The 23,872-nt window shown below is 39.0% G+C and overlaps 1 protein-coding gene and 36 non-coding genes across 37 annotated transcripts in view; 1 reads left to right on the top strand and 36 right to left on the bottom strand.

Moving 5' to 3' along the window:
* The window catches only part of LOC116949687 (uncharacterized), a 65,938-nt gene that overhangs the window by 14,924 nt on the left and 27,142 nt on the right, over positions 1-23,872 (top strand). Inside the window, exon 5 of the mRNA XM_032967272.2 lies at positions 1-23,872. This exon is cut by the window's left edge and continues 6,776 nt beyond it; it is cut by the window's right edge and continues 27,142 nt beyond it. The gene's annotated coding sequence lies outside the window, so the exon portion shown is untranslated.
* TRNAV-UAC (transfer RNA valine (anticodon UAC)) lies at positions 28-100 on the bottom strand. Its single transcript has one exon. It is a non-coding gene; the product is annotated as a tRNA-Val (tRNA).
* TRNAV-CAC (transfer RNA valine (anticodon CAC)) lies at positions 900-972 on the bottom strand. The gene has a single exon. It is a non-coding gene; the product is annotated as a tRNA-Val (tRNA).
* Positions 1,338-1,410, bottom strand: TRNAV-AAC (transfer RNA valine (anticodon AAC)). Its single transcript has one exon. It is a non-coding gene; the product is annotated as a tRNA-Val (tRNA).
* Positions 1,775-1,847, bottom strand: TRNAV-CAC (transfer RNA valine (anticodon CAC)). The gene has a single exon. It is a non-coding gene; the product is annotated as a tRNA-Val (tRNA).
* TRNAV-CAC (transfer RNA valine (anticodon CAC)) lies at positions 2,647-2,719 on the bottom strand. The gene has a single exon. It is a non-coding gene; the product is annotated as a tRNA-Val (tRNA).
* On the bottom strand, positions 3,085-3,157 carry TRNAV-AAC (transfer RNA valine (anticodon AAC)). The gene has a single exon. It is a non-coding gene; the product is annotated as a tRNA-Val (tRNA).
* Positions 3,522-3,594, bottom strand: TRNAV-CAC (transfer RNA valine (anticodon CAC)). The gene has a single exon. It is a non-coding gene; the product is annotated as a tRNA-Val (tRNA).
* TRNAV-UAC (transfer RNA valine (anticodon UAC)) lies at positions 4,395-4,467 on the bottom strand. The gene has a single exon. It is a non-coding gene; the product is annotated as a tRNA-Val (tRNA).
* Positions 4,615-4,687, bottom strand: TRNAV-AAC (transfer RNA valine (anticodon AAC)). The gene has a single exon. It is a non-coding gene; the product is annotated as a tRNA-Val (tRNA).
* Positions 5,052-5,124, bottom strand: TRNAV-CAC (transfer RNA valine (anticodon CAC)). The gene has a single exon. It is a non-coding gene; the product is annotated as a tRNA-Val (tRNA).
* Positions 5,709-5,781, bottom strand: TRNAV-AAC (transfer RNA valine (anticodon AAC)). Its single transcript has one exon. It is a non-coding gene; the product is annotated as a tRNA-Val (tRNA).
* On the bottom strand, positions 6,146-6,218 carry TRNAV-CAC (transfer RNA valine (anticodon CAC)). Its single transcript has one exon. It is a non-coding gene; the product is annotated as a tRNA-Val (tRNA).
* TRNAV-AAC (transfer RNA valine (anticodon AAC)) lies at positions 7,238-7,310 on the bottom strand. Its single transcript has one exon. It is a non-coding gene; the product is annotated as a tRNA-Val (tRNA).
* TRNAV-UAC (transfer RNA valine (anticodon UAC)) lies at positions 7,673-7,745 on the bottom strand. The gene has a single exon. It is a non-coding gene; the product is annotated as a tRNA-Val (tRNA).
* Positions 7,891-7,963, bottom strand: TRNAV-CAC (transfer RNA valine (anticodon CAC)). The gene has a single exon. It is a non-coding gene; the product is annotated as a tRNA-Val (tRNA).
* On the bottom strand, positions 9,636-9,708 carry TRNAV-AAC (transfer RNA valine (anticodon AAC)). Its single transcript has one exon. It is a non-coding gene; the product is annotated as a tRNA-Val (tRNA).
* On the bottom strand, positions 10,073-10,145 carry TRNAV-CAC (transfer RNA valine (anticodon CAC)). The gene has a single exon. It is a non-coding gene; the product is annotated as a tRNA-Val (tRNA).
* On the bottom strand, positions 10,944-11,016 carry TRNAV-UAC (transfer RNA valine (anticodon UAC)). The gene has a single exon. It is a non-coding gene; the product is annotated as a tRNA-Val (tRNA).
* TRNAV-CAC (transfer RNA valine (anticodon CAC)) lies at positions 11,162-11,234 on the bottom strand. Its single transcript has one exon. It is a non-coding gene; the product is annotated as a tRNA-Val (tRNA).
* TRNAV-CAC (transfer RNA valine (anticodon CAC)) lies at positions 11,599-11,671 on the bottom strand. The gene has a single exon. It is a non-coding gene; the product is annotated as a tRNA-Val (tRNA).
* Positions 13,127-13,199, bottom strand: TRNAV-AAC (transfer RNA valine (anticodon AAC)). Its single transcript has one exon. It is a non-coding gene; the product is annotated as a tRNA-Val (tRNA).
* Positions 13,564-13,636, bottom strand: TRNAV-CAC (transfer RNA valine (anticodon CAC)). Its single transcript has one exon. It is a non-coding gene; the product is annotated as a tRNA-Val (tRNA).
* On the bottom strand, positions 14,869-14,941 carry TRNAV-UAC (transfer RNA valine (anticodon UAC)). The gene has a single exon. It is a non-coding gene; the product is annotated as a tRNA-Val (tRNA).
* TRNAV-CAC (transfer RNA valine (anticodon CAC)) lies at positions 15,087-15,159 on the bottom strand. Its single transcript has one exon. It is a non-coding gene; the product is annotated as a tRNA-Val (tRNA).
* Positions 16,397-16,469, bottom strand: TRNAV-AAC (transfer RNA valine (anticodon AAC)). Its single transcript has one exon. It is a non-coding gene; the product is annotated as a tRNA-Val (tRNA).
* Positions 16,615-16,687, bottom strand: TRNAV-CAC (transfer RNA valine (anticodon CAC)). The gene has a single exon. It is a non-coding gene; the product is annotated as a tRNA-Val (tRNA).
* Positions 17,486-17,558, bottom strand: TRNAV-UAC (transfer RNA valine (anticodon UAC)). The gene has a single exon. It is a non-coding gene; the product is annotated as a tRNA-Val (tRNA).
* On the bottom strand, positions 17,706-17,778 carry TRNAV-CAC (transfer RNA valine (anticodon CAC)). Its single transcript has one exon. It is a non-coding gene; the product is annotated as a tRNA-Val (tRNA).
* Positions 18,577-18,649, bottom strand: TRNAV-UAC (transfer RNA valine (anticodon UAC)). The gene has a single exon. It is a non-coding gene; the product is annotated as a tRNA-Val (tRNA).
* Positions 18,795-18,867, bottom strand: TRNAV-CAC (transfer RNA valine (anticodon CAC)). The gene has a single exon. It is a non-coding gene; the product is annotated as a tRNA-Val (tRNA).
* TRNAV-UAC (transfer RNA valine (anticodon UAC)) lies at positions 20,319-20,391 on the bottom strand. The gene has a single exon. It is a non-coding gene; the product is annotated as a tRNA-Val (tRNA).
* Positions 20,537-20,609, bottom strand: TRNAV-CAC (transfer RNA valine (anticodon CAC)). The gene has a single exon. It is a non-coding gene; the product is annotated as a tRNA-Val (tRNA).
* Positions 20,755-20,827, bottom strand: TRNAV-CAC (transfer RNA valine (anticodon CAC)). The gene has a single exon. It is a non-coding gene; the product is annotated as a tRNA-Val (tRNA).
* Positions 22,062-22,134, bottom strand: TRNAV-UAC (transfer RNA valine (anticodon UAC)). Its single transcript has one exon. It is a non-coding gene; the product is annotated as a tRNA-Val (tRNA).
* On the bottom strand, positions 22,280-22,352 carry TRNAV-CAC (transfer RNA valine (anticodon CAC)). Its single transcript has one exon. It is a non-coding gene; the product is annotated as a tRNA-Val (tRNA).
* TRNAV-CAC (transfer RNA valine (anticodon CAC)) lies at positions 23,588-23,660 on the bottom strand. Its single transcript has one exon. It is a non-coding gene; the product is annotated as a tRNA-Val (tRNA).

The following is a 23,872-nucleotide window of genomic DNA, read 5'->3' as shown; positions in this document are numbered from 1 at the left end:
ATTGTTTTGGTTTGGTTTTACATAGAATGTTTCCACCCGGTTTCGAACCGGGGACTTTTCGCGTGTAAGGCGAACGTGACAACCACTACACTACGGAAACTGCTTGGCAAATTTGTGAAGTTGCAACATACTTCACTGGCATAGGCCTATGCCAACAATGAAGAATCATGAAATCATCATCTTCATGAGGGCACATTTTGCGTGCACTTTAAATAAAACAGGAATTGTTTTGGTTTTACGTAAAATGTGTCCACCCGGTTTCAAACCAGGGACCTTTCGCGTGTTAGGCGAACATGATAACCACTACACTACGGAATCTGCTAGGCAAACTTGTGAAGTTGCAACATATTTCACTGAAATAAGTCGAAACGTCCAGTGTCAAATCACTAAATCATCAAGTTCATGAAGGCATATTTTACGTCCGCTTTAAATAAAATCCGAATTGTTTTGGTTTTAGATAAAATGTTTCCACCCGTTTTCAAACCAGGGACCTTTCGCGTGTGAGTCAAACGTGATAACCACTACAATGTGGAAACAGCTTTTCCAAACTGCTAAGATACAAAACACTTCACTGGTATAGACCTACGCCAACAATGAAGAATCATGAAATCATCATCTTCATGAGGGCACATTTTACGTGCACTTTAAATAAAATACGATTTTTTTTGGTTATACGTAAAATGTTTCCACCCGGTTTCAAACCAGGAACCTTTCACGTGTTATGCGAACGTGATAACCACTACACTACGGAAACTGCTCGTCCAATTTGTGAAGCTGCAACATACTTCACTGGCATAGGCCAATGCCAACAATGAAGAATCATGAAATCATCATCTTCATGAGGGCACATTTTACGTGCACTTTAAATAAAACAGGAATTGTTTTGGTTTTACATAAAATGTTTCCGCCCGGTTTCGAACCGGGGACCTTTCGCGTGTGAGGCGAACGTGATAACCACTACACTACGGAAACTGCTTGTCAAACTCGTGAAGTTGCAACACACTTCACTGGTATAGGCCTATGCCAACAATGAAGAATCATGAATTCATTATCTTCATGAAAGCACATTTTAGGTCCAATTTAAATAAAAATAGATTTTTATTGATTATACGTAAAATGTTTCCGCCCGGTTTCGAACCAGGGACCTTTCGCGTGTTAGGCGAACATGATAACCAATACACTACGGAAACTGGTTGTCAAACTTGTGAAGCTGCAACATACTTCACTGGCATAGGCCAATGCCAACAATCTTCATCTTCATGAAATCATCATCTTCATGAGGGCACATTTTACGTGCACTTTAAATAAAACAGGAATTGTTTTGGTTTTACATAAAATGTTTCCGCCCGGTTTCGAACCGGGGACCTTTCGCGTGTTAGGCGAACGTGATAACCACTACACTACGGAAACTGCTTGCCAAACGCGTCCAGTTGCAACACACTTCACTGGTATAGGCCTATGCCAACAATGAAGAATCATGAAATCATCATCTTCATGAAAGCACATTTAACGTGCAATTTAAAAAAAACACGATTTTTTTTGGTTATACGTAAAATGTTTCCCCCCGGTTTAAAAACCAGGAACCTTTCACGTGTTAGGCAAACGTGATAACCACTACACTACGGAAACTGCTCGTCCAATTTGTGAAGCTGCAACATACTTCACTGGCATAGGCCAATGCCAACAATGAAGAATCATGAAATCATCATCTTCATGAGGGCACATTTTACGTGCACTTTAAATAAAACAGGAATTGTTTTCGTTTTACATAAAATGTTTCCGCCCGGTTTCGAACCGGGGACCTTTCGCGTGTGAGGCGAACGTGATAACCACTACACTACGGAAACTGCTTGTCAAACGCGTCCAGTTGCAACACACTTCACTGGTATAGACCTATGCCAACAACGAAAAATCATGAAATCATCATCTTCATGAAAGCACATTTAACGTCCAATTTAAATAAAACACGATTTTTTTTGGTTATACGTAAAATGTTTCCACCCGGTTTCAAACCAGGACCCTTTCACGTGTTAGGCGAACATGATAACCACTACACTACGGAATCTGCTAGGCAAACTTGTGAAGTTGCAACATATTTCACTGAAATAAGTCGAAACGTCCAGTGTCAAATCACTAAATCATCAAGTTCATGAAGGCATATTTTACGTCCGCTTTAAATAAAATCCGAATTGTTTTGGTTTTAGATAAAATGTTTCCACCCGTTTTCAAACCAGGGACCTTTCGCGTGTGAGTCAAACGTGATAACCACTACAATGTGGAAACAGCTTTTCCAAACTGCTAAGATACAAAACACTTCACTGGTATAGACCTACGCCAACAATGAAGAATCATGAAATCATCATCTTCATGAGGGCACATTTTACGTGCACTTTAAATAAAATACGATTTTTTTTGGTTATACGTAAAATGTTTCCACCCGGTTTCAAACCAGGAACCTTTCACGTGTTATGCGAACGTGATAACCACTACACTACGGAAACTGCTCGTCCAATTTGTGAAGCTGCAACATACTTCACTGGCATAGGCCAATGCCAACAATGAAGAATCATGAAATCATCATCTTCATGAGGGCACATTTTACGTGCACTTTAAATAAAACAGGAATTGTTTTGGTTTTACATAAAATGTTTCCGCCCGGTTTCGAACCGGGGACCTTTCGCGTGTGAGGCGAACGTGATAACCACTACACTACGGAAACTGCTTGTCAAACTCGTGAAGTTGCAACACACTTCACTGGTATAGGCCTATGCCAACAATGAAGAATCATGAATTCATTATCTTCATGAAAGCACATTTTAGGTCCAATTTAAATAAAAATAGATTTTTATTGATTATACGTAAAATGTTTCCGCCCGGTTTCGAACCAGGGACCTTTCGCGTGTTAGGCGAACATGATAACCAATACACTACGGAAACTGGTTGTCAAACTTGTGAAGCTGCAACATACTTCACTGGCATAGGCCAATGCCAACAATCTTCATCTTCATGAAATCATCATCTTCATGAGGGCACATTTTACGTGCACTTTAAATAAAACAGGAATTGTTTTGGTTTTACATAAAATGTTTCCGCCCGGTTTCGAACCGGGGACCTTTCGCGTGTTAGGCGAACGTGATAACCACTACACTACGGAAACTGCTTGCCAAACGCGTCCAGTTGCAACACACTTCACTGGTATAGGCCTATGCCAACAATGAAGAATCATGAAATCATCATCTTCATGAAAGCACATTTAACGTGCAATTTAAAAAAAACACGATTTTTTTTGGTTATACGTAAAATGTTTCCCCCCGGTTTAAAAACCAGGAACCTTTCACGTGTTAGGCAAACGTGATAACCACTACACTACGGAAACTGCTCGTCCAATTTGTGAAGCTGCAACATACTTCACTGGCATAGGCCAATGCCAACAATGAAGAATCATGAAATCATCATCTTCATGAGGGCACATTTTACGTGCACTTTAAATAAAACAGGAATTGTTTTCGTTTTACATAAAATGTTTCCGCCCGGTTTCGAACCGGGGACCTTTCGCGTGTGAGGCGAACGTGATAACCACTACACTACGGAAACTGCTTGTCAAACGCGTCCAGTTGCAACACACTTCACTGGTATAGACCTATGCCAACAACGAAAAATCATGAAATCATCATCTTCATGAAAGCACATTTAACGTCCAATTTAAATAAAACACGATTTTTTTTGGTTATACGTAAAATGTTTCCACCCGGTTTCAAACCAGGACCCTTTCACGTGTTAGGCGAACATGATAACCACTACACTACGGAAACTGCTTGTCAAACTTGTGAAGTTGCAACATACTTCACTGGCATAGGCCAATGCCAACAATGAAGAATCATGAAATCATCACGTTCATGAAGGCACATTTTGTGTCCTCTTTAAATAAAATCCGAATTATTTTGGTTTAACGTAAAATGTTTCTGCCCGGTTTCAAAACGGGGACCTTTCGCGTGTTAGGCGAACGTGATAACCACTATACTACGGAAACTGCTTGAAGAACATGTAACGTAGCAACATATTTCACTGAAATATTTCGAAACGTCTAGTGTCAAATCATTAAATCATCAAGTTCATGAAGGCATATTTTACGTCCACTTTAAATAAAATACAAATTGTTTTGGTTTTACATAGAATGTTTCCGCCCGGTTTCAAACCAGGAACCTTTCACATAGTTAGGTAAACGTAATAACCACTACACTACGGAAACTGCTTGTCAAACTCGTGAAGTTGCAACACACTTCACTGGTATAGGCCTATGCCAACAATGAAGAATCATGAATTCATTATCTTCATGAAAGCACATTTTAGGTCCAATTTAAATAAAAATAGATTTTTATTGGTTATACGTAAAATGTTTCCGCCCGGTTTCGAACCAGGGACCTTTCGCGTGTAAGGCGAACATGATAACCAATACACTACGGAAACTGGTTGTCAAACTTGTGAAGCTGCAACATACTTCACTGGCATAGGCCAATGCCAACAATCTTCATCTTCATGAAATCATCATCTTCATGAGGGCACATTTTACGTGCACTTTAAATAAAACAGGAATTGTTTTGGTTTTACATAAAATGTTTCCGCCCGGTTTTGAACCGGGGACCTTTCGCGTGTTAGGCGAACGTGATAACCACTACACTACGGAAACTGCTTGCCAAACGCGTCCAGTTGCAACACACTTCACTGGTATAGGCCTATGCCAACAATGAAGAATCATGAAATCATCATCTTCATGAAAGCACATTTAACGTGCAATTTAAAAAAAACACGATTTTTTTTGGTTATACGTAAAATGTTTCCCCCCGGTTTAAAAACCAGGAACCTTTCACGTGTTAGGCAAACGTGATAACCACTACACTACGGAAACTGCTCGTCCAATTTGTGAAGCTGCAACATACTTCACTGGCATAGGCCAATGCCAACAATGAAGAATCATGAAATCATCATCTTCATGAGGGCACATTTTACGTGCACTTTAAATAAAACAGGAATTGTTTTGGTTTTACATAAAATGTTTCCGCCCGGTTTCGAACCGGGGACCTTTCGCGTGTGAGGCGAACGTGATAACCACTACACTACGGAAACTGCTTGAAGAACATGTAACGTAGCAACATATTTCACTGAAATATTTCGAAACGTCTAGTGTCAAATCATTAAATCATCAAGTTCATGAAGGCATATTTTACGTCCACTTTAAATAAAATACAAATTGTTTTGGTTTTACATAGAATGTTTCCGCCCGGTTTCAAACCAGGAACCTTTCACATAGTTAGGTAAACGTAATAACCACTACACTACGGAAACTGCTTGTCAAACTCGTGAAGTTGCAACACACTTCACTGGTATAGGCCTATGCCAACAATGAAGAATCATGAATTCATTATCTTCATGAAAGCACATTTTAGGTCCAATTTAAATAAAAATAGATTTTTATTGGTTATACGTAAAATGTTTCCGCCCGGTTTCGAACCAGGGACCTTTCGCGTGTTAGGCGAACATGATAACCAATACACTACGGAAACTGGTTGTCAAACTTGTGAAGCTGCAACATACTTCACTGGCATAGGCCAATGCCAACAATCTTCATCTTCATGAAATCATCATCTTCATGAGGGCACATTTTACGTGCACTTTAAATAAAACAGGAATTGTTTTGGTTTTACATAAAATGTTTCCGCCCGGTTTCGAACCGGGGACCTTTCGCGTGTTAGGCGAACGTGATAACCACTACACTACGGAAACTGCTTGCCAAACGCGTCCAGTTGCAACACACTTCACTGGTATAGGCCTATGCCAACAATGAAGAATCATGAAATCATCATCTTCATGAAAGCACATTTAACGTGCAATTTAAAAAAAACACGATTTTTTTTGGTTATACGTAAAATGTTTCCCCCCGGTTTAAAAACCAGGAACCTTTCACGTGTTAGGCAAACGTGATAACCACTACACTACGGAAACTGCTCGTCCAATTTGTGAAGCTGCAACATACTTCACTGGCATAGGCCAATGCCAACAATGAAGAATCATGAAATCATCATCTTCATGAGGGCACATTTTACGTGCACTTTAAATAAAACAGGAATTGTTTTCGTTTTACATAAAATGTTTCCGCCCGGTTTCGAACCGGGGACCTTTCGCGTGTGAGGCGAACGTGATAACCACTACACTACGGAAACTGCTTGTCAAACTCGTGAAGTTGCAACACACTTCACTGGTATAGACCTATGCCAACAACGAAACATCATGAAATCATCATCTTCATGAAAGCACATTTAACGTCCAATTTAAATAAAACACGATTTTTTTTGGTTATACGTAAAATGTTTCCACCCGGTTTCAAACCAGGACCCTTTCACGTGTTAGGCGAACATGATAACCACTACACTACGGAAACTGCTTGTCAAACTTGTGAAGTTGCAACATACTTCACTGGCATAGGCCAATGCCAACAATGAAGAATCATGAAATCATCACGTTCATGAAGGCACATTTTGTGTCCTCTTTAAATAAAATCCGAATTATTTTGGTTTAACGTAAAATGTTTCTGCCCGGTTTCAAAACGGGGACCTTTCGCGTGTTAGGCGAACGTGATAACCACTATACTACGGAAACTGCTTGAAGAACATGTAACGTAGCAACATATTTCACTGAAATATTTCGAAACGTCTAGTGTCAAATCATTAAATCATCAAGTTCATGAAGGCATATTTTACGTCCACTTTAAATAAAATACAAATTGTTTTGGTTTTACATAGAATGTTTCCGCCCGGTTTCAAACCAGGAACCTTTCACATGTTAGGTAAACGTAATAACCACTACACTACGGAAACTGCTTGTCAAACTCGTGAAGTTGCAACACACTTCACTGGTATAGGCCTATGCCAACAATGAAGAATCATGAATTCATTATCTTCATGAAAGCACATTTTAGGTCCAATTTAAATAAAAATAGATTTTTATTGGTTATACGTAAAATGTTTCCGCCCGGTTTCGAACCAGGGACCTTTCGCGTGTTAGGCGAACATGATAACCAATACACTACGGAAACTGGTTGTCAAACTTGTGAAGCTGCAACATACTTCACTGGCATAGGCCAATGCCAACAATCATCATCTTCATGAAATCATCATCTTCATGAGTGCACATTTTACGTGCACTTTAAATAAAACAGGAATTGTTTTGGTTTTACATAAAATGTTTCCGCCCGGTTTCGAACCGGGGACCTTTCGCGTGTTAGGCGAACGTGATAACCACTACACTACGGAAACTGCTGGAAGCACATGTAACGTAGCAACATATTTCACTGAAATATTTCGAAACGTCTAGTGTCAAATCATTAAATCATCAAGTTCATGAAGGCATATTTTACGTCCACTTTAAATAAAATACAAATTGTTTTGGTTTTACATAGAATGTTTCCGCCCGGTTTCAAACCAGGAACCTTTCACATGTTAGGTAAACGTAATAACCACTACACTACGGAAACTGCTTGTCAAACTCGTGAAGTTGCAACACACTTCACTGGTATAGGCCTATGCCAACAATGAAGAATCATGAATTCATTATCTTCATGAAAGCACATTTTAGGTCCAATTTAAATAAAATAGATTTTTATTGGTTATACGTAAAATGTTTCCGCCCGGTTTCGAACCAGGGACCTTTCGCGTGTAAGGCGAACATGATAAGCAATACACTACGGAAACTGCTTGTCAAACTTGTGAAGCTGCAACATACTTCACTGGCATAGGCCAATGCCAACAATGAAGAATCATGAAATCATCATCTTCATGAGTGCACATTTTACGTGCACTTTAAATAAAACAGGAATTGTTTTGGTTTTACATAAAATGTTTCCGCCCGGTTTCGAACCGGGGACCTTTCGCGTGTGAGGCGAACGTGATAACCACTACACTACGGAAACTGCTTGTCAAACTCATAAAGTTGCAACACACTTCACTGGTATAGACCTATGCCAACAATGAAGAATCATGAAATCATCATCTTCATGAAAGCACATTTAACGTGCAATTTAAAAAAAACACGATTTTTTTTGGTTATACGTAAAATGTTTCCACACGGTTTCAAACCAGGACCCTTTCACGTGTTAGGCGAACGTGATAACCACTACACTACGGAAACTGCTAGTCAAACTTGTGAAGTTGCAACACACTTCACTGGTATAGGCCTATGCCAACAATGAAGAATCATGAATTCATTATCTTCATGAAAGCACATTTTAGGTCCAATTTAAATAAAATAGATTTTTATTGGTTATACGTAAAATGTTTCCGCCCGGTTTCGAACCAGGGACCTTTCGCGTGTTAGGCGAACATGATAAGCAATACACTACGGAAACTGCTTGTCAACCTTGTGAAGCTGCAACATACTTCACTGGTATAGACCTATGCCAACAATGAAGAATCATGAAATCATCATCTTCATGAGGGCACATTTTACGTGCAGTTTAAATAAAACACGATTTTTTTTGGTTATACGTAAAATGTTTCCACCCGGTTTCAAACCAGGACCCTTTCACGTGTTAGGCTAACGTGATAATCACTACACTACGGAATCTGCTTGTCAAACTTGTGAAGTTGCAACATACTTCACTGGCATAGGCCAATGCCAACAATGAAGAATCATGAAATCATCATCTTCATGAAGGCACATTTTGTGTCCTATTTAAATAAAATCCGAATTGTTTTGGTTATACGTAAAATGTTTCCACCCGGTTTCAAACCAGGACCCTTTCACGTGTTAGGCGAACATGATAACCACTACACTACGGAAACTGCTTGTCAAACTTGTGAAGTTGCAACATACTTCACTGGCATAGGCCAATGCCAACAATGAAGAATCATGAAATCATCACGTTCATGAAGGCACATTTTGTGTCCTCTTTAAATAAAATCCGAATTATTTTGGTTTAACGTAAAATGTTTCTGCCCGGTTTCAAAACGGGGACCTTTCGCGTGTTAGGCGAACGTGATAACCACTATACTACGGAAACTGCTTGAAGAACATGTAACGTAGCAACATATTTCACTGAAATATTTCGAAACGTCTAGTGTCAAATCATTAAATCATCAAGTTCATGAAGGCATATTTTACGTCCACTTTAAATAAAATACAAATTGTTTTGGTTTTACATAGAATGTTTCCGCCCGGTTTCAAACCAGGAACCTTTCACATGTTAGGTAAACGTAATAACCACTACACTACGGAAACTGCTTGTCAAACTCGTGAAGTTGCAACACACTTCACTGGTATAGGCCTATGCCAACAATGAAGAATCATGAATTCATTATCTTCATGAAAGCACATTTTAGGTCCAATTTAAATAAAAATATATTTTTATTGGTTATACGTAAAATGTTTCCGCCCGGTTTCGAACCAGGGACCTTTCGCGTGTTAGGCGAACATGATAACCAATACACTACGGAAACTGGTTGTCAAACTTGTGAAGCTGCAACATACTTCACTGGCATAGGCCAATGCCAACAATCATCATCTTCATGAAATCATCATCTTCATGAGGGCACATTTTACGTGCACTTTAAATAAAACAGGAATTGTTTTGGTTTTACATAAAATGTTTCCGCCCGGTTTCGAACCGGGGACCTTTCGCGTGTTAGGCGAACGTAATAACCACTACACTACGGAAACTGCTTGCCAAACTCGTCCAGTTGCAACACACTTCACTGGTATAGGCCTATGCCAACAATGAAGAATCATGAAATCATCATCTTCATGAAAGCACATTTAACGTGCAATTTAAAAAAAACACGATTTTTTTTGGTTATACGTAAAATGTTTCCCCCCGGTTTAAAAACCAGGAACCTTTCACGTGTTAGGCAAACGTGATAACCACTACACTACGGAAACTGCTCGTCCAATTTGTGAAGCTGCAACATACTTCACTGGCATAGGCCAATGCCAACAATGAAGAATCATGAAATCATCATCTTCATGAGGGCACATTTTACGTGCACTTTAAATAAAACAGGAATTGTTTTGGTTTTACATAAAATGTTTCCGCCCGGTTTCGAACCGGGGACCTTTCGCGTGTGAGGCGAACGTGATAACCACTACACTACAGAAACTGCTTGTCAAACTCGTGAAGTTGCAACACACTTCACTGGTATAGACCTATGCCAACAACGAAAAATCATGAAATCATCATCTTCATGAAAGCACATTTAACGTCCAATTTAAATAAAACACGATTTTTTTTGGTTATACGTAAAATGTTTCCACCCGGTTTCAAACCAGGACCCTTTCACGTGTTAGGCGAACATGATAACCACTACACTACGGAAACTGCTTGTCAAACTTGTGAAGTTGCAACATACTTCACTGGCATAGGCCAATGCCAACAATGAAGAATCATGAAATCATCACGTTCATGAAGGCACATTTTGTGTCCTCTTTAAATAAAATCCGAATTATTTTGGTTTAACGTAAAATGTTTCTGCCCGGTTTCAAAACGGGGACCTTTCGCGTGTTAGGCGAACGTGATAACCACTATACTACGGAAACTGCTTGAAGAACATGTAACGTAGCAACATATTTCACTGAAATATTTCGAAACGTCTAGTGTCAAATCATTAAATCATCAAGTTCATGAAGGCATATTTTACGTCCACTTTAAATAAAATACAAATTGTTTTGGTTTTACATAGAATGTTTCCGCCCGGTTTCAAACCAGGAACCTTTCACATGTTAGGTAAACGTAATAACCACTACACTACGGAAACTGCTTGTCAAACTCGTGAAGTTGCAACACACTTCACTGGTATAGGCCTATGCCAACAATGAAGAATCATGAATTCATTATCTTCATGAAAGCACATTTTAGGTCCAATTTAAATAAAATAGATTTTTATTGGTTATACGTAAAATGTTTCCGCCCGGTTTCGAACCAGGGACCTTTCGCGTGTAAGGCGAACATGATAAGCAATACACTACGGAAACTGCTTGTCAAACTTGTGAAGCTGCAACATACTTCACTGGCATAGGCCAATGCCAACAATGAAGAATCATGAAATCATCATCTTCATGAGTGCACATTTTACGTGCACTTTAAATAAAACAGGAATTGTTTTGGTTTTACATAAAATGTTTCCGCCCGGTTTCGAACCGGGGACCTTTCGCGTGTGAGGCGAACGTGATAACCACTACACTACGGAAACTGCTTGTCAAACTCATAAAGTTGCAACACACTTCACTGGTATAGACCTATGCCAACAATGAAGAATCATGAAATCATCATCTTCATGAAAGTACATTTAACGTGCAATTTAAAAAAAACACGATTTTTTTTGGTTATACGTAAAATGTTTCCCCCCGGTTTAAAAACCAGGAACCTTTCACGTGTTAGGCAAACGTGATAACCACTACACTACGGAAACTGCTCGTCCAATTTGTGAAGCTGCAACATACTTCACTGGCATAGGCCAATGCCAACAATGAAGAATCATGAAATCATCATCTTCATGAGGGCACATTTTACGTGCACTTTAAATAAAACAGGAATTGTTTTCGTTTTACATAAAATGTTTCCGCCCGGTTTCGAACCGGGGACCTTTCGCGTGTGAGGCGAACGTGATAACCACTACACTACGGAAACTGCTTGTCAAACTCGTGAAGTTGCAACACACTTCACTGGTATAGACCTATGCCAACAACGAAAAATCATGAAATCATCATCTTCATGAAAGCACATTTAACGTCCAATTTAAATAAAACACGATTTTTTTTGGTTATACGTAAAATGTTTCCACCCGGTTTCAAACCAGGACCCTTTCACGTGTTAGGCGAACATGATAACCACTACACTACGGAAACTGCTTGTCAAACTTGTGACGCTGCAACATACTTCACTGGTATAGACCTATGCCAACAATGAAGAATCATGAAATCATCATCTTCATGAGGGCACATTTTACGTGCAGTTTAAATAAAACACGATTTTTTTTGGTTATACGTAAAATGTTTCCACCCGGTTTCAAACCAGGACCCTTTCACGTGTTAGGCTAACGTGATAACCACTACACTACGGAATCTGCTTGTCAAACTTGTGAAGTTGCAACATACTTCACTGGCATAGGCCAATGCCAACAATGAAGAATCATGAAATCATCATCTTCATGAAGGCACATTTTGTGTCCTATTTAAATAAAATCCGAATTGTTTTGGTTATACGTAAAATGTTTCCACCCGGGTTCAAACCAGGACCCTTTCACGTGTTAGGCGAACATGATAACCACTACACTACGGAAACTGCTTGTCAAACTTGTGAAGTTGCAACATACTTCACTGGCATAGGCCAATGCCAACAATGAAGAATCATGAAATCATCACGTTCATGAAGGCACATTTTGTGTCCTCTTTAAATAAAATCCGAATTATTTTGGTTTATCGTAAAATGTTTCTGCCCGGTTTCAAAACGGGGACCTTTCGCGTGTTAGGCAAACGTGATAACCACTATACTACGGAAACTGCTTGAAGAACATGTAACGTAGCAACATATTTCACTGAAATATTTCGAAACGTCTAGTGTCAAATCATTAAATCATCAAGTTCATGAAGGCATATTTTACGTCCACTTTAAATAAAATACAAATTGTTTTGGTTTTACATAGAATGTTTCCGCCCGGTTTCAAACCAGGAACCTTTCACATGTTAGGTAAACGTAATAACCACTACACTACGGAAACTGCTTGTCAAACTCGTGAAGTTGCAACACACTTCACTGGTATAGGCCTATGCCAACAATGAAGAATCATGAATTCATTATCTTCATGAAAGCACATTTTAGGTCCAATTTAAATAAAAATAGATTTTTATTGGTTATACGTAAAATGTTTCCGCCCGGTTTCGAACCAGGGACCTTTCGCGTGTTAGGCGAACATGATAACCAATACACTACGGAAACTGGTTGTCAAACTTGTGAAGCTGCAACATACTTCACTGGCATAGGCCAATGCCAACAATCATCATCTTCATGAAATCATCATCTTCATGAGGGCACATTTTACGTGCACTTTAAATAAAACAGGAATTGTTTTGGTTTTACATAAAATGTTTCCGCCCGGTTTCGAACCGGGGACCTTTCGCGTGTTAGGCGAACGTGATAACCACTACACTACGGAAACTGCTTGCCAAACTCGTCCAGTTGCAACACACTTCACTGGTATAGGCCTATGCCAACAATGAAGAATCATGAAATCATCATCTTCATGAAAGCACATTTAACGTGCAATTTAAAAAAAACACGATTTTTTTTGGTTATACGTAAAATGTTTCCCCCCGGTTCTAAAACCAGGAACCTTTCACGTGTTAGGCAAACGTGATAACCACTACACTACGGAAACTGCTCGTCCAATTTGTGAAGCTGCAACATACTTCACTGGCATAGGCCAATGCCAACAATGAAGAATCATGAAATCATCATCTTCATGAGGGCACATTTTACGTGCACTTTAAATAAAACAGGAATTGTTTTGGTTTTACATGAAATGTTTCCGCCCGGTTTCGAACCGGGGACCTTTCACGTGTGAGGCGAACGTGATAACCACTACACTACGGAAACTGCTTGTCAAACTCGTGAAGTTGCAACACACTTCACTGGTATAGACCTATGCCAACAACGAAAAATCATGAAATCATCATCTTCATGAAAGCACATTTAACGTCCAATTTAAATAAAACACGATTTTTTTTGGTTATACGTAAAATGTTTCCACCCGGTTTCAAACCAGGACCCTTTCACGTGTTAGGCGAACATGATAACCACTACACTACGGAAACTGCTTGTCAAACTTGTGAAGTTGCAACATACTTCACTGGCATAGGCCAATGCCAACAATGAAGAATCATGAAATCATCACGTTCATGAAGGCACATTTTGTGTCCTCTTTAAATAAAATCCGAATTATTTTGGTTTAACGTAAAATGTTTCTGCCCGGTTTCAAAACGGGGACCTTTCGCGTGTTAGGCGAACGTGATAACCACTATACTACGGAAACTGCTTGAAGAACATGTAACGTAGCAACATATTTCACTGAAATATTTCGAAACGTCTAGTGTCAAATCATTAAATCATCAAGTTCATGAAGGCATATTTTACGTCCACTTTAAATAAAATACAAATTGTTTTGGTTTTACATAGAATGTTTCCGCCCGGTTTCAAACCAGGAACCTTTCACATGTTAGGTAAACGTAATAACCACTACACTACGGAAACTGCTTGTCAAACTCGTGAAGTTGCAACACACTTCACTGGTATAGGCCTATGCCAACAATGAAGAATCATGAAATCATCACGTTCATTAAGGCACATTTTGTGTCCTCTTTAAATAAAATCCGAATTATTTTGGTTTAACGTAAAATGTTTCTGCCCGGTTTCAAAACGGGGACCTTTCGCGTGTTAGGCGAACGTGATAACCACTATACTACGGAAACTGCTTGAAGAACATGTAACGTAGCAACATTTCACTGAAATATTTCGAAACGTCTAGTGTCAAATCATTAAATCATCAAGTTCATGAAGGCATATTTTACGTCCACTTTAAATAAAATACAAATTGTTTTGGTTTTACATAGAATGTTTCCGCCCGGTTTCAAACCAGGAACCTTTCACATGTTAGGTAAACGTAATAACCACTACACTACGGAAACTGCTTGTCAAACTCGTGAAGTTGCAACACACTTCACTGGTATAGGCCTATGCCAACAATGAAGAATCATGAATTCATTATCTTCATGACAGCACATTTTAGGTCCAATTTAAATAAAATAGATTTTTATTGGTTATACGTAAAATGTTTCCGCCCGGTTTCGAACCAGGGACCTTTCGCGTGTAAGGCGAACATGATAAGCAATACACTACGGAAACTGCTTGTCAAACTTGTGAAGCTGCAACATACTTCACTGGCATAGGCCAATGCCAACAATGAAGAATCATGAAATCATCATCTTCATGAGGGCACATTTTACGTGCACTTTAAATAAAACAGGAATTGTTTTCGTTTTACATAAAATGTTTCCGCCCGGTTTCGAACCGGGGACCTTTCGCGTGTGAGGCGAACGTGATAACCACTACACTACGGAAACTGCTTGTCAAACTCGTGAAGTTGCAACACACTTCACTGGTATAGACCTATGCCAACAACGAAAAATCATGAAATCATCATCTTCATGAAAGCACATTTAACGTCCAATTTAAATAAAACACGATTTTTTTTGGTTATACGTAAAATGTTTCCACCCGGTTTCAAACCAGGACCCTTTCACGTGTTAGGCGAACATGATAACCACTAAACTACGGAAACTGCTTGTCAAACTTGTGAAGCTGCAACATACTTCACTGGTATAGACCTATGCCAACAATGAAGAATCATGAAATCATCATCTTCATGAGGGCACATTTTACGTGCAGTTTAAATAAAACACGATTTTTTTTGGTTATACGTAAAATGTTTCCACCCGGTTTCAAACCAGGACCCTTTCACGTGTTAGGCTAACGTGATAACCACTACACTACGGAATCTGCTTGTCAAACTTGTGAAGTTGCAACATACTTCACTGGCATAGGCCAATGCCAACAATGAAGAATCATGAAATCATCATCTTCATGAAGGCACATTTTGTGTCCTATTTAAATAAAATCCGAATTGTTTTGGTTATACGTAAAATGTTTCCACCCGGGTTCAAACCAGGACCCTTTCACGTGTTAGGCGAACATGATAACCACTACACTACGGAAACTGCTTGAAGAACATGTAACGTAGCAACATATTTCACTGAAATAAGTCGAAACGTCCAGTGTCAAATCATTAAATCATCAAGTTCATGAAGGCATATTTTACGTCCACTTTAAATAAAATACAAATTGTTTTGGTTTTACATAGAATGTTTCCGCCCGGTTTCAAACCAGGAACCTTTCACATGTTAGGTAAACGTAATAACCACTACACTACGGAAACTGCTTGTCAAACTCGTGAAGTTGCAACACACTTCACTGGTATAGGCCTATGCCAACAATGAAGAATCATGAATTCATTATCTTCATGAAAGCACATTTTAGGTCCAATTTAAATAAAAATAGATTTTTATTGGTTATACGTAAAATGTTTCCGCCCGGTTTCGAACCAGGGACCTTTCGCGTGTTAGGCGAACATGATAACCAATACACTACGGAAACTGGTTGTCAAACTTGTGAAGCTGCAACATACTTCACTGGCATAGGCCAATGCCAACAATCATCATCTTCATGAAATCATCATCTTCATGAGGGCACATTTTACGTGCACTTTAAATAAAACAGGAATTGTTTTGGTTTTACATAAAATGTTTCCGCCCGGTTTCGAACCGGGGACCTTTCGCGTGTTAGGCGAACGTGATAACCACTACACTACGGAAACTGCTCGTCCAATTTGTGAAGCTGCAACATACTTCACTGGCATAGGCCAATGCCAACAATGAAGAATCATGAAATCATCATCTTCATGAGGGCACATTTTACGTGCACTTTAAATAAAACAGGAATTGTTTTGGTTTTACATGAAATGTTTCCGCCCGGTTTCGAACCGGGGACCTTTCGCGTGTGAGGCGAACGTGATAACCACTACACTACGGAAACTGCTTGTCAAACTCGTGAAGTTGCAACACACTTCACTGGTATAGACCTATGCCAACAACGAAAAATCATGAAATCATCATCTTCATGAAAGCACATTTAACGTCCAATTTAAATAAAACACGATTTTTTTTGGTTATACGTAAAATGTTTCCACCCGGTTTCAAACCAGGACCCTTTCACGTGTTAGGCGAACATGATAACCACTACACTACGGAAACTGCTTGTCAAACTTGTGAAGTTGCAACATACTTCACTGGCATAGGCCAATGCCAACAATGAAGAATCATGAAATCATCACGTTCATGAAGGCACATTTTGTGTCCTCTTTAAATAAAATCCGAATTATTTTGGTTTAACGTAAAATGTTTCTGCCCGGTTTCAAAACGGGGACCTTTCGCGTGTTAGGCGAACGTGATAACCACTATACTACGGAAACTGCTTGAAAAACATGTAACGTAGCAACATATTTCACTGAAATATTTCGAAACGTCTAGTGTCAAATCATTAAATCATCAAGTTCATGAAGGCATATTTTACGTCCACTTTAAATAAAATACAAATTGTTTTGGTTTTACATAGAATGTTTCCGCCCGGTTTCAAACCAGGAACCTTTCACATGTTAGGTAAACGTAATAACCACTACACTACGGAAACTGCTTGTCAAACTCGTGAAGTTGCAACACACTTCACTGGTATAGGCCTATGCCAACAATGAAGAATCATGAATTCATTATCTTCATGAAAGCACATTTTAGGTCCAATTTAAATAAAATAGATTTTTATTGGTTATACGTAAAATGTTTCCGCCCGGTTTCGAACCAGGGACCTTTCGCGTGTAAGGCGAACATGATAAGCAATACACTACGGAAACTGCTTGTCAAACTCGTGAAGCTGCAACATACTTCACTGGCATAGGCCAATGCCAACAATCTTCATCTTCATGAAATCATCATCTTCATGAGGGCACATTTTACGTGCACTTTAAATAAAACAGGAATTGTTTTGGTTTTACATAAAATGTTTCCGCCCGGTTTCGAACCGGGGACCTTTCGCGTGTGAGGCGAACGTGATAACCACTACACTACGGAAACTGCTTGCCAAACTCGTGAAGTTGCAACACACTTCACTGGTATAGACCTATGCCAACAACGAAAAATCATGAAATCATCATCTTCATGAAAGCACATTTAACGTCCAATTTAAATAAAACACGATTTTTTTTGGTTATACGTAAAATGTTTCCACCCGGTTTCAAACCAGGACCCTTTCACGTGTTAGGCGAACATGATAACCACTACACTACGGAAACTGCTTGTCAAACTTGTGAAGTTGCAACATACTTCACTGGCATAGGCCAATGCCAACAATGAAGAATCATGAAATCATCACGTTCATGAAGGCACATTTTGTGTCCTCTTTAAATAAAATCCGAATTATTTTGGTTTAACGTAAAATGTTTCTGCCCGGTTTCAAAACGGGGACCTTTCGCGTGTTAGGCGAACGTGATAACCACTATACTACGGAAACTGCTTGAAGAACATGTAACGTAGCAACATATTTCACTGAAATATTTCGAAACGTCTAGTGTGAAATCATTAAATCATCAAGTTCATGAAGGCATATTTTACGTCCACTTTAAATAAAATACAAATTGTTTTGGTTTTACATAGAATGTTTCCGCCCGGTTTCAAACCAGGAACCTTTCACATGTTAGGTAAACGTAATAACCACTACACTACGGAAACTGCTTGTCAAACTCGTGAAGTTGCAACACACTTCACTGGTATAGGCCTATGCCAACAATGAAGAATCATGAATTCATTATCTTCATGAAAGCACATTTTAGGTCCAATTTAAATAAAATAGATTTTTATTGGTTATACGTAAAATGTTTCCGCCCGGTTTCGAACCAGGGACCTTTCGCGTGTAAGGCGAACATGATAAGCAATACACTACGGAAACTGCTTGTCAAACTTGTGAAGCTGCAACATACTTCACTGGCATAGGCCAATGCCAACAATGAAGAATCATGAAATCATCATCTTCATGAGTGCACATTTTACGTGCACTTTAAATAAAACAGGAATTGTTTTGGTTTTACATAAAATGTTTCCACCCGGTTTCGAACCGGGGACCTTTCGCGTGTGAGGCGAACGTGATAACCACTACACTACGGAAACTGCTTGTCAAACCCATAAAGTTGCAACACACTTCACTGGTATAGACCTATGCCAACAATGAAGAATCATGAAATCATCATCTTCATGAAAGCACATTTAACGTGCAATTTAAAAAAAACACGATTTTTTTTGGTTATACGTAAAATGTTTCCACACGGTTTCAAACCAGGACCCTTTCACGTGTTAGGCGAACGTGATAACCACTACACTACGGAAACTGCTAGTCAAACTTGTGAAGTTGCAACACACTTCACTGGTATAGGCCTATGCCAACAATGAAGAATCATGAATTCATTATCTTCATGAAAGCACATTTTAGGTCCAATTTAAATAAAATAGATTTTTATTGGTTATACGTAAAATGTTTCTGCCCGGTTTCGAACCAGGGACCTTTCGCGTGTTAGGCGAACATGATAAGCAATACACTACGGAAACTGCTTGTCAACCTTGTGAAGCTGCAACATACTTCACTGGTATAGACCTATGCCAACAATGAAGAATCATGAAATCATCATCTTCATGAGGGCACATTTTACGTGCAGTTTAAATAAAACACGATTTTTTTTGGTTATACGTAAAATGTTTCCACCCGGTTTCAAACCAGGACCCTTTCACGTGTTAGCCTAACGTGATAACCACTACACTACGGAATCTGCTTGTCAAACTTGTGAAGTTGCAACATACTTCACTGGCATAGGCCAATGCCAACAATGAAGAATCATGAAATCATCATCTTCATGAAGGCACATTTTGTGTCCTATTTAAATAAAATCCGAATTGTTTTGGTTATACGTAAAATGTTTCCACCCGGTTTCAAACCAGGACCCTTTCACGTGTTAGGCGAACATGATAACCACTACACTACGGAAACTGCTTGTCAAACTTGTGAAGTTGCAACATACTTCACTGGCATAGGCCAATGCCAACAATGAAGAATCATGAAATCATCACGTTCATGAAGGCACATTTTGTGTCCTCTTTAAATAAAATCCGAATTATTTTGGTTTAACGTAAAATGTTTCTGCCCGGTTTCAAAACGGGGACCTTTCGCGTGTTAGGCGAACGTGATAACCACTATACTACGGAAACTGCTTGAAGAACATGTAACGTAGCAACATATTTCACTGAAATATTTCGAAACGTCTAGTGTCAAATCATTAAATCATCAAGTTCATGAAGGCATATTTTACGTCCACTTTAAATAAAATACAAATTGTTTTGGTTTTACATAGAATGTTTCCGCCCGGTTTCAAACCAGGAACCTTTCACATGTTAGGTAAACGTAATAACCACTACACTACGGAAACTGCTTGTCAAACTCGTGAAGTTGCAACACACTTCACTGGTATAGGCCTATGCCAACAATGAAGAATCATGAATTCATTATCTTCATGAAAGCACATTTTAGGTCCAATTTAAATAAAATAGATTTTTATTGGTTATACGTAAAATGTTTCCGCCCGGTTTCGAACCAGGGACCTTTCGCGTGTAAGGCGAACATGATAAGCAATACACTACGGAAACTGCTTGTCAAACTTGTGAAGCTGCAACATACTTCACTGGCATAGGCCAATGCCAACAATGAAGAATCATGAAATCATCATCTTCATGAGTGCACATTTTACGTGCACTTTAAATAAAACAGGAATTGTTTTGGTTTTACATGAAATGTTTCCGCCCGGTTTCGAACCGGGGACCTTTCGCGTGTGAGGCGAACGTGATAACCACTACACTACGGAAACTGCTTGTCAAACTCATAAAGTTGCAACATACTTCACTGGCATAGGCCAATGCCAACAATGAAGAATCATGAAATCATCATCTTCATGAGGGCACATTTTACGTGCACTTTAAATAAAACAGGAATTGTTTTGGTTTTACATGAAATGTTTCCGCCCGGTTTCGAACCGGGGACCTTTCGCGTGTGAGGCGAACGTGATAACCACTACACTACGGAAACTGCTTGTCAAACTCGTGAAGTTGCAACACACTTCACTGGTATAGACCTATGCCAACAACGAAAAATCATGAAATCATCATCTTCATGAAAGCACATTTAACGTCCAATTTAAATAAAACACGATTTTTTTTGGTTATACGTAAAATGTTTCCACCCGGTTTCAAACCAGGACCCTTTCACGTGTTAGGCGAACATGATAACCACTACACTACGGAAACTGCTTGTCAAACTTGTGAAGTTGCAACATACTTCACTGGCATAGGCCAATGCCAACAATGAAGAATCATGAAATCATCACGTTCATGAAGGCACATTTTGTGTCCTCTTTAAATAAAATCCGAATTATTTTGGTTTAACGTAAAATGTTTCTGCCCGGTTTCAAAACGGGGACCTTTCGCGTGTTAGGCGAACGTGATAACCACTATACTACGGAAACTGCTTGAAGAACATGTAACGTAGCAACATATTTCACTGAAATATTTCGAAACGTCTAGTGTCAAATCATTAAATCATCAAGTTCATGAAGGCATATTTTACGTCCACTTTAAATAAAATACAAATTGTTTTGGTTTTACATAGAATGTTTCCGCCCGGTTTCAAACCAGGAACCTTTCACATGTTAGGTAAACGTAATAACCACTACACTACGGAAACTGCTTGTCAAACTCGTGAAGTTGCAACACACTTCACTGGTATAGGCCTATGCCAACAATGAAGAATCATGAAATCATCACGTTCATTAAGGCACATTTTGTGTCCTCTTTAAATAAAATCCGAATTATTTTGGTTTAACGTAAAATGTTTCTGCCCGGTTTCAAAACGGGGACCTTTCGCGTGTTAGGCGAACGTGATAACCACTATACTACGGAAACTGCTTGAAGAACATGTAACGTAGCAACATATTTCACTGAAATATTTCGAAACGTCTAGTGTCAAATCATTAAATCATCAAGTTCATGAAGGCATATTTTACGTCCACTTTAAATAAAATACAAATTGTTTTGGTTTTACATAGAATGTTTCCGCCCGGTTTCAAACCAGGAACCTTTCACATGTTAGGTAAACGTAATAACCACTACACTACGGAAACTGCTTGTCAAACTCGTGAAGTTGCAACACACTTCACTGGTATAGGCCTATGCCAACAATGAAGAATCATGAATTCATTATCTTCATGACAGCACATTTTAGGTCCAATTTAAATAAAATAGATTTTTATTGGTTATACGTAAAATGTTTCCGCCCGGTTTCGAACCAGGGACCTTTCGCGTGTAAGGCGAACATGATAAGCAATACACTACGGAAACTGCTTGTCAAACTTGTGAAGCTGCAACATACTTCACTGGCATAGGCCAATGCCAACAATGAAGAATCATGAAATCATCATCTTCATGAGGGCACATTTTACGTGCACTTTAAATAAAACAGGAATTGTTTTCGTTTTACATAAAATGTTTCCGCCCGGTTTCGAACCGGGGACCTTTCGCGTGTGAGGCGAACGTGATAACCACTACACTACGGAAACTGCTTGTCAAACTCGTGAAGTTGCAACACACTTCACTGGTATAGACCTATGCCAACAACGAAAAATCATGAAATCATCATCTTCATGAAAGCACATTTAACGTCCAATTTAAATAAAACACGATTTTTTTTGGTTATACGTAAAATGTTTCCACCCGGTTTCAAACCAGGACCCTTTCACGTGTTAGGCGAACATGATAACCACTAAACTACGGAAACTGCTTGTCAAACTTGTGAAGCTGCAACATACTTCACTGGTATAGACCTATGCCAACAATGAAGAATCATGAAATCATCATCTTCATGAGGGCACATTTTACGTGCAGTTTAAATAAAACACGATTTTTTTTGGTTATACGTAAAATGTTTCCACCCGGTTTCAAACCAGGACCCTTTCACGTGTTAGGCTAACGTGATAACCACTACACTACGGAATCTGCTTGTCAAACTTGTGAAGTTGCAACATACTTCACTGGCATAGGCCAATGCCAACAATGAAGAATCATGAAATCATCATCTTCATGAAGGCACATTTTGTGTCCTATTTAAATAAAATCCGAATTGTTTTGGTTATACGTAAAATGTTTCCACCCGGGTTCAAACCAGGACCCTTTCACGTGTTAGGCGAACATGATAACCACTACACTACGGAAACTGCTTGAAGAACATGTAACGTAGCAACATATTTCACTGAAATAAGTCGAAACGTCCAGTGTCAAATCATTAAATCATCAAGTTCATGAAGGCATATTTTACGTCCACTTTAAATAAAATACAAATTGTTTTGGTTTTACATAGAATGTTTCCGCCCGGTTTCAAACCAGGAACCTTTCACATGTTAGGTAAACGTAATAACCACTACACTACGGAAACTGCTTGTCAAACTCGTGAAGTTGCAACACACTTCACTGGTATAGGCCTATGCCAACAATGAAGAATCATGAATTCATTATCTTCATGAAAGCACATTTTAGGTCCAATTTAAATAAAAATAGATTTTTATTGGTTATACGTAAAATGTTTCCGCCCGGTTTCGAACCAGGGACCTTTCGCGTGTTAGGCGAACATGATAACCAATACACTACGGAAACTGGTTGTCAAACTTGTGAAGCTGCAACATACTTCACTGGCATAGGCCAATGCCAACAATGAAGAATCATGAAATCATCATCTTCATGAGTGCACATTTTACGTGCACTTTAAATAAAACAGGAATTGTTTTGGTTTTACATAAAATGTTTCCACCCGGTTTCGAACCGGGGACCTTTCGCGTGTGAGGCGAACGTGATAACCACTACACTACGGAAACTGCTTGTCAAACCCATAAAGTTGCAACACACTTCACTGGTATAGACCTATGCCAACAATGAAGAATCATGAAATCATCATCTTCATGAAAGCACATTTAACGTGCAATTTAAAAAAAACACGATTTTTTTTGGTTATACGTAAAATGTTTCCACACGGTTTCAAACCAGGACCCTTTCACGTGTTAGGCGAACGTGATAACCACTACACTAC

The sequence above is a fragment of the Petromyzon marinus genome, unplaced genomic scaffold (genome assembly GCF_048934315.1).
Source record: "Petromyzon marinus isolate PM22_M1 ecotype Great Lakes invasive population unplaced genomic scaffold, UKy_Petmar_22M1.pri1.0 PM_Scaffold_57, whole genome shotgun sequence".
NCBI lineage: Eukaryota > Metazoa > Chordata > Hyperoartia > Petromyzontiformes > Petromyzontidae > Petromyzon > Petromyzon marinus.
Note: the sequence above shows the minus strand (reverse complement) of the source record. Positions and strands in the feature narration are given on the sequence as shown.